Genomic DNA, 6,814 nt, shown 5'->3' on the forward strand with positions numbered 1-6,814 from the left:
AGACATGTTCAAAGAGACCGCATGGAGCTTGTGAGACAAGAATCGTCGTCCCTGGGTGGGCTCGAACCACCAACCTCTCGGTTAACAGCCGAGCGCGCTGGCCGATTGCGCCACAGAGACATGCGTTTATGTGTTTTCGGAAGGCGAGATGGTGGAGCTCCAATTCTCATTCGTCCCGTTGGAAAACCAAATTACCGGCCTCTGCAGTTGTTGACACCTACGTCTTTACCACAGCAAGCCACGCAGATAGGCTGGTGATGTCTGGACCTGAAGGTGGACAAACAAGTTTGGCTGGATGCCATAGCGCCAATAAAAGGCTAACAACAGGCACTGCTGGGATTCGAACCCAGGATCTCCTGTTTACTAGACAGGCACTTTGACCAACTAAGCCACAGCGCCTTAAATCCATGACCTTCCAAGCCGTTCATGAGCATTCCAATTAACTCAACAGCGAGAGAGTAGCAGAAAAGCCACCCACTTTGAGGCCTGAAGCCACAAAAGGAAACAACTACCGAGATCAGGGGACAAATTTGCATTGACTGGTCTAAATTCCTGCTTGGCAAGCGGGACCACAAAGTGCAGAGACAAGTTTTCTGGACCGGCGTATTGTACTAAACAAGCCGAAGCCGGCAAAGTCAAATTAGAACCCCTGGCCCTAGCGTTTGGGAGGAAACGTCCCACGGAAGGCTTGCTGGAAGAGCCTCCCGGCTAAGGGCCGGGGGTGCTGAGCGATTGCGCCACACAGACAGGCCTTGATTTGAAAAGAGGTTGAGATGATGGATTTCCATCTCTCATGCGTCCCATTGGAACGCCATTTGACCACATAGAAAACTCAAAGAAGGCACTGCTGGGATTCGAACCCAGGATCTCCTGTTTACAAGACAGACACTTTGACCAACTAAGCCACAGCACCGTCCGTGTCTGGTCTTTTAAAGAGTTTTGGACAAACTTTTCGATTGACTCAAATCAGCTAACTGCCCTCTTTCATGCCTTTTTAAATAGACCAAAAACCAGTGGTTGCAAAGTCACATAGCAAAAACAAACAAACTCAGTCATCAGCTCTACAATGGCAGGTGGTAGCAGAAACGTCAAGGCCGTCGAGGACTCCGGACCCACGCAGGGAGAGAGATCTGGCAGTTCAATCAGGTAAAGGGACGGAGCGGCACGATGCCGAACGAAGAACCCAGTCCGGGAAGTCCTGGGACTCGTAGCCTTGCCCTCAAGGTAGACAGACATGTTCAAAGAGACCGCATGGAGCTTGTGAGACAAGAATCGTCGTCCCTGGGTGGGCTCGAACCACCAACCTCTCGGTTAACAGCCGAGCGCGCTGGCCGATTGCGCCACAGAGACATGCGTTTATGTGTTTTCGGAAGGCGAGATGGTGGAGCTCCAATTCTCATTCGTCCCGTTGGAAAACCAAATTACCGGCCTCTGCAGTTGTTGACACCTACGTCTTTACCACAGCAAGCCACGCAGATAGGCTGGTGATGTCTGGACCTGAAGGTGGACAAACAAGTTTGGCTGGATGCCATAGCGCCAATAAAAGGCTAACAACAGGCACTGCTGGGATTCGAACCCAGGATCTCCTGTTTACTAGACAGGCACTTTGACCAACTAAGCCACAGCGCCTTAAATCCATGACCTTCCAAGCCGTTCATGAGCATTCCAATTAACTCAACAGCGAGAGAGTAGCAGAAAAGCCACCCGCTTTGAGGCCTGAAGCCACAAAAGGAAACAACTACCGAGATCAGGGGACAAATTTGCATTGACTGGTCTAAATTCCTGCTTGGCAAGCGGGACCACAAAGTGCAGAGACAAGTTTTCTGGACCGGCATATTGTACTAAACAAGCCGAAGCCGGCAAAGTCAAATTAGAACCCCTGGCCCTAGCGTTTGGGAGGAAACGTCCCACGGAAGGCTTGCTGGAAGAGCCTCCCGGCTAAGGGCCGGGGGTGCTGAGCGATTGCGCCACACAGACAGGCCTTGATTTGAAAAGAGGTTGAGATGATGGATTTCCATCTCTCATGCGTCCCATTGGAACGCCATTTGACCACATAGAAAACTCAAAGAAGGCACTGCTGGGATTCGAACCCAGGATCTCCTGTTTACAAGACAGGCACTTTGACCAACTAAGCCACAGCACCGTCCGTGTCTGGTCTTTTAAAGAGTTTTGGACAAACTTTTCGATTGACTCAAATCAGCTAACTGCCCTCTTTTATGCCTTTTTAAATAGACCAAAAACAAGTGGTTGCAAAGTCACATAGCAAAAACAAACAAACTCAGTCATCAGCTCTACAATGGCAGGTGGTAGCAGAAACGTCAAGGCCGTCGAGGACTCCGGAGCCACGCAGGGAGAGAGATCTGGTAGTTCAATCAGGTCAAGGGACGGAGCGGCACGATGCCGAACGAAGAACCCAGTCCGGGAAGTCCTGGGACTTGTAGCCTTGCCCTCGAGGTAGACAGACATGTTCAAAGAGACCGCATGGAGCTTGTGAGACAAGAATCGTCGTCCCTGGGTGGGCTCCAACCACCAACCTCTCGGTTAACAGCCGAGCGCGCTGGCTGATTGCGCCACAGAGACATGCGTTTATGTGTTTTCGGAAGGCGAGATGGTGGAGCTCCAATTCTCATTCGTCCCGTTGGAAAGCCAAATTACCGGCCTTTGTAGTTGCTGACACCTACGTCTTTACCACAGCAAGCCACGCAGATAGGCTGGTGATGTCTGGACCTGAAGGGGGACAAACAAGTTTGGCTGGATGCCATAGCGCCAATAAAAGGCTAACAACAGGCACTGCTGGGATTCGAACCCAGGATCTCCTGTTTACTAGACAGGCACTTTGACCAACTAAGCCACAGCGCCTTAAATCCATGACCTTCCAAGCCGTTCATGAGCATTCCAATTAACTCAACAGCGAGAGAGTAGCAGAAAAGCCACCCGCTTTGAGGCCTGAAGCGGTACCGACAGGTGTAAATTTCTGATCGGCAAGCAAGACCTCAAGGTGGACGGACAAGTTTGGTTGAACGGCACGATGCCAACGAAGAACCCAGTCCGGGAAGTGCTGGGACTCGTAGCCTTGCCCTCGAGGTAGACAGACATGTTCAAAGAGATCGCATGGAGATTGTGAGACAAGAATCGTCGTCCCTGGGTGGGCTCGAACCACCAACCTCTCGGTTAACAGCCGAGCGCGCTGGCCGATTGCGCCACAGAGACATGCGTTTATGTGTTTTCGGAAGGCGAGATGGTGGATCTCCAATTCTCATTCGTCCCTTTGGAAAACCAAATTACCGGCCTCTGCAGTCGTTGACACCTACGTCTTTACCACAGCAAGCCACGCAGATAGGCTGGTGATGTCTGGACCTGAAGGTGGACAAACAAGTTTGGCTGGATGCCATAGCGCCAATAAAAGGCTAACAACAGGCAGTGCTGGGATTCGAACCCAGGATCTCCTGTTTACTAGACAGGCACTTTGACCAACTAAGCCACAGCGCCTTAAATCCATGACCTTCCAAGCCGTTCATGAGCATTCGAATTAACTCAACAGCGACAGAGTAGCAGAAAAGCCAACCGCTTTGAGGACTCTGAAGCCACAAAAGGAAACAACTACCGAGATCAGGGGACAAATTTGCGTTGACTGGTCTAAATTCCTGCTTGGCAAGCGGGACCACAAAGTGCAGAGGGAGCCAGGCAGGGAGAGAGATCTGGCAGTTCAATCAGGTTAAGGGACGAAGCGGCACCGACAGGTCTGAAGTTCTGATCAGCAAGCAAGACCTCAAGGTGGACAGACAAGTTTGGTTGAATGGCATAGCATCATAAATGAACTAAGTATAGGCACCAGTAGGATTTGAACCCAGGATTTCTACTGAATAATCCTCATAGTGTAATTACATAAATAAAACAAATCAAATAATGCCATTATTGATTGTTATAGTTTCATGTGTTAAGAGAATACTCAAGGCCATTGAGGACTCTGGATTCACAAAAAAACAATGATGTGGCAATTCAGACAGTTCAAGGTCCAAAGTGACATAGACTGGTGTAAAGTTCTGCTCGACAAACAACGTATTCAAACGGACAGACAAGTTTACTTCAATGGTGTAATGGTACAGAAATAAATAACTGAAGGAATATATTTTAGTACTCTGTCCATCCTTGGATCTTGTTAAGAAGTACTCTCTGTGTGAACAAAGCTTGATATTCCACTGTTCCACAGATTTCCATTTTTGCACAAAAACTACTAAAACTCATCAGTGAGCTGTAGCCTTAGAGTAAGTGACATGCAATGAAATGTCTTTCTAGTCAAACAAACATACACTGTCCTCTTTCAGTTTTCTCACAATCGAGCCTGAAATCATTTACTTCAACCAGCACCATTTTCTCCTGTTTTAGTTTGCTAAAAATAACGAGTCGAATTCTTTCAAGAAATCCTTTGTCCTTTTCTGACCCATTTTTAAAGATTTAGTTTTTCAATAGGAACAATGGGCTTGTGGCAGACAGCCAACTACTGGCGATGGAAGAGCAAACTGCTGGTTTTGATCTTTTAGAGGGATTTAATGACATTGAAGAAAGTATGAAGTATTGCCTGCCTTTTCGTATAAATTTGCTGATTTGGAGAACTGTTTTCATTACACAAGGACAAATAACACTTTATATACCTTTTGCATATTTGCTCATCCTGCATATTTGACTATGAATAGCTGTGAACACTCTGTGTGTTACACACTGCATACTGTACAGTTTAAAAGATTGGGGTTTTTAGTCCTTATACTTGAGTAATTCTTACATTTTCCATGTTGCTACTGCACACTTAAACATACTGTTTGAAAATGAGGCAAATGAGGCACTGTATGAGCGGTCAGCTGCTGCTTCAGCCAGCATGAAAATGTCCTGCGCCTGCTTGTAACAATGTATGATCCCCATGAACATTAAAATAATTGCACAGCATTTTCACCCACATTGAAAAGATGAAAGGTCCAAATGATCTCACATCATTTTATGTGAGAAGCACCAGCCTCATGCCCCGAGAATAAATACAGTGTAATCATGGCAGAAGAAAATCTTTCCAGTATTGTAGCTGCTTCCTGTGATACCATGCAGAGCTGTTTGAAAGGCCGAAGTGGCTGCTGAAGAGATTATATTGGAGAACACCATGTCAGCATTTTCAGTACGTCAATAAGTAAGTAAGTTGTTTCAACGAAAACTGTTCACACTGTTATTATTTATTTATTTATTTTCATAATTTTTGACTGATGAGTACAAACGAGTTTTCTATTTGTGGATTTTCTGTGGTTTTCTCACTCAACCAGACTCTGTTGGCCAAATCAGTAATTTTACCATACACAATATAGGAGTTGCTGGTCTACTGCTGCCCCGATTTGTTAGCTTGTTTGTACGTTATTGTGTGACTTTGATAAATCCAAACTGACCCTTAAAAACACAGACGTTGCAGTAACACAAACAGAAGATGGGCAACTCCAGTTTTCTTCATGCTGAAATTAATGATTTCACCAATGGAGTCTGGTTGAGTAAGAGACAGTGACATTTGGCCTTTGTAACAGCATTGTCCTGCTGGAAAGGTTGTCTGACAGCAAGGTAAAGCAATGAAAATATTCTGAATATAGTGTACACTTAAATTGATATTGATTTTCTTTTAATTTGGTCTTTTTTTTAAAGTGGCTAAATTCATTCCGCTGCCAACTCTGTCCACAGCAGAGCAGTACATTATTTTGCCTCCATGCTGGCACTCTGTTTCTCCAGCCGTGGGGTGTGTTGAATCGCACCACCTGTGGGTAATACTCTGACTATCGATAAATACCTCATAACAAGCCCGCTTCAAATAATCCAAACTATCCCTTTAAAGTTGAAGTTGGTGATCCAGGTTGTCAAATTTTGACATTCTGGGTTGGAAGCTTAGTCCACGCCACCCGTGTTGCAGACTCCTCCTGGCTCCGGTTATTTTTACTCAGGCATGGTGAATTCTTGAAAATGCAACATGATTTTCTTCATGTGAACATTATTTGTACTGACAACTATCTGGATATAGTGACAGTCTCAGCAAAAATGACGAAAGGTTAGAGTTAGAACAGTTACCTACTGAATCTTTAAGGGAGTATACTTACTGTATGACGTGAGTGTCACATATGTGACAGTTTGAAAAAGGCAGAAGATGAGAAAGTTGAAAATAGAAAAGCTGACAGTGCTGTATAGTAAAAGATGTTATGATATAATATGACATCATCCTGTTTATTGATTGAAACCAACACACAGACTCCCTTCAGTAGTTGAACACACTGCTTTTGTATGCAGTGAGTTATTTCATGCCTTTCCTTTGTTTAGAAATGTGAGTGGGAATGTGGGAAGACACATATGTTCTCCTCAGTGTACTGTACAATTGTGTGTGTGTCTGTGTGTGTGTGTCTGTGTGTGTCTGTGTGTGTGTGTGTGTCTGTGTGTGTGTGTGTGCGTGAGTGTGAGTGTGTGAGTGTGTTCTGTCCCTGGAGAGATATCCTGCCTCCAGCAGAGTCGGAGGGGCTGACAGATGACCACAAGGTCACTCGTCTCTCTGATCTGTGATCCTCTCCGGAGACGCAAACACACTTCAGGGGAATTTCCTGCTCTTTTTCTCTCTTTGCCTGCTTTTGCTTCTGTTCTGTCCTCCTTTACTCTCCTCTGTGGTTTTATTCTATTTGTCTTAAACTCTTATCTCCTCTCAGTGCTTCTTTTTGTTCCCTTGCACCTTTTTCTCCACCTCCATTCCTCACCCTCTCTCCTGTCCTCCCCAGCTCTCTTTACAACTTCTCACTCATCTTTCTGTCTT

General features: G+C 45.8%; 10 non-coding genes across 10 annotated transcripts; all 10 read right to left on the bottom strand.

Moving 5' to 3' along the window:
- Nucleotides 1–46: 46 nt before the first annotated feature.
- Nucleotides 47–120, bottom strand: trnan-guu (transfer RNA asparagine (anticodon GUU)). The gene has a single exon. It is a non-coding gene; the product is annotated as a tRNA-Asn (tRNA).
- A 205-nt stretch (nucleotides 121–325) lies between these two features.
- trnat-agu (transfer RNA threonine (anticodon AGU)) lies at nucleotides 326–399 on the bottom strand. Its single transcript has one exon. It is a non-coding gene; the product is annotated as a tRNA-Thr (tRNA).
- Nucleotides 400–839: 440 nt separating this feature from the next.
- trnat-ugu (transfer RNA threonine (anticodon UGU)) lies at nucleotides 840–913 on the bottom strand. Its single transcript has one exon. It is a non-coding gene; the product is annotated as a tRNA-Thr (tRNA).
- Nucleotides 914–1,276: 363 nt separating this feature from the next.
- On the bottom strand, nucleotides 1,277–1,350 carry trnan-guu (transfer RNA asparagine (anticodon GUU)). Its single transcript has one exon. It is a non-coding gene; the product is annotated as a tRNA-Asn (tRNA).
- Nucleotides 1,351–1,555: 205 nt separating this feature from the next.
- Nucleotides 1,556–1,629, bottom strand: trnat-agu (transfer RNA threonine (anticodon AGU)). The gene has a single exon. It is a non-coding gene; the product is annotated as a tRNA-Thr (tRNA).
- A 440-nt stretch (nucleotides 1,630–2,069) lies between these two features.
- trnat-ugu (transfer RNA threonine (anticodon UGU)) lies at nucleotides 2,070–2,143 on the bottom strand. Its single transcript has one exon. It is a non-coding gene; the product is annotated as a tRNA-Thr (tRNA).
- A 363-nt stretch (nucleotides 2,144–2,506) lies between these two features.
- trnan-guu (transfer RNA asparagine (anticodon GUU)) lies at nucleotides 2,507–2,580 on the bottom strand. The gene has a single exon. It is a non-coding gene; the product is annotated as a tRNA-Asn (tRNA).
- A 205-nt stretch (nucleotides 2,581–2,785) lies between these two features.
- On the bottom strand, nucleotides 2,786–2,859 carry trnat-agu (transfer RNA threonine (anticodon AGU)). Its single transcript has one exon. It is a non-coding gene; the product is annotated as a tRNA-Thr (tRNA).
- Nucleotides 2,860–3,136: 277 nt separating this feature from the next.
- trnan-guu (transfer RNA asparagine (anticodon GUU)) lies at nucleotides 3,137–3,210 on the bottom strand. Its single transcript has one exon. It is a non-coding gene; the product is annotated as a tRNA-Asn (tRNA).
- A 205-nt stretch (nucleotides 3,211–3,415) lies between these two features.
- trnat-agu (transfer RNA threonine (anticodon AGU)) lies at nucleotides 3,416–3,489 on the bottom strand. The gene has a single exon. It is a non-coding gene; the product is annotated as a tRNA-Thr (tRNA).
- Between the last annotated feature and the right edge of the window lie 3,325 nt (nucleotides 3,490–6,814).

The sequence above is a fragment of the Lutjanus erythropterus genome, chromosome 4, assembly GCF_056507025.1.
Source record: "Lutjanus erythropterus isolate fLutEry1 chromosome 4, fLutEry1.hap2, whole genome shotgun sequence".
NCBI classification, from domain to species: Eukaryota; Metazoa; Chordata; class Actinopteri; order Lutjaniformes; family Lutjanidae; genus Lutjanus; species Lutjanus erythropterus.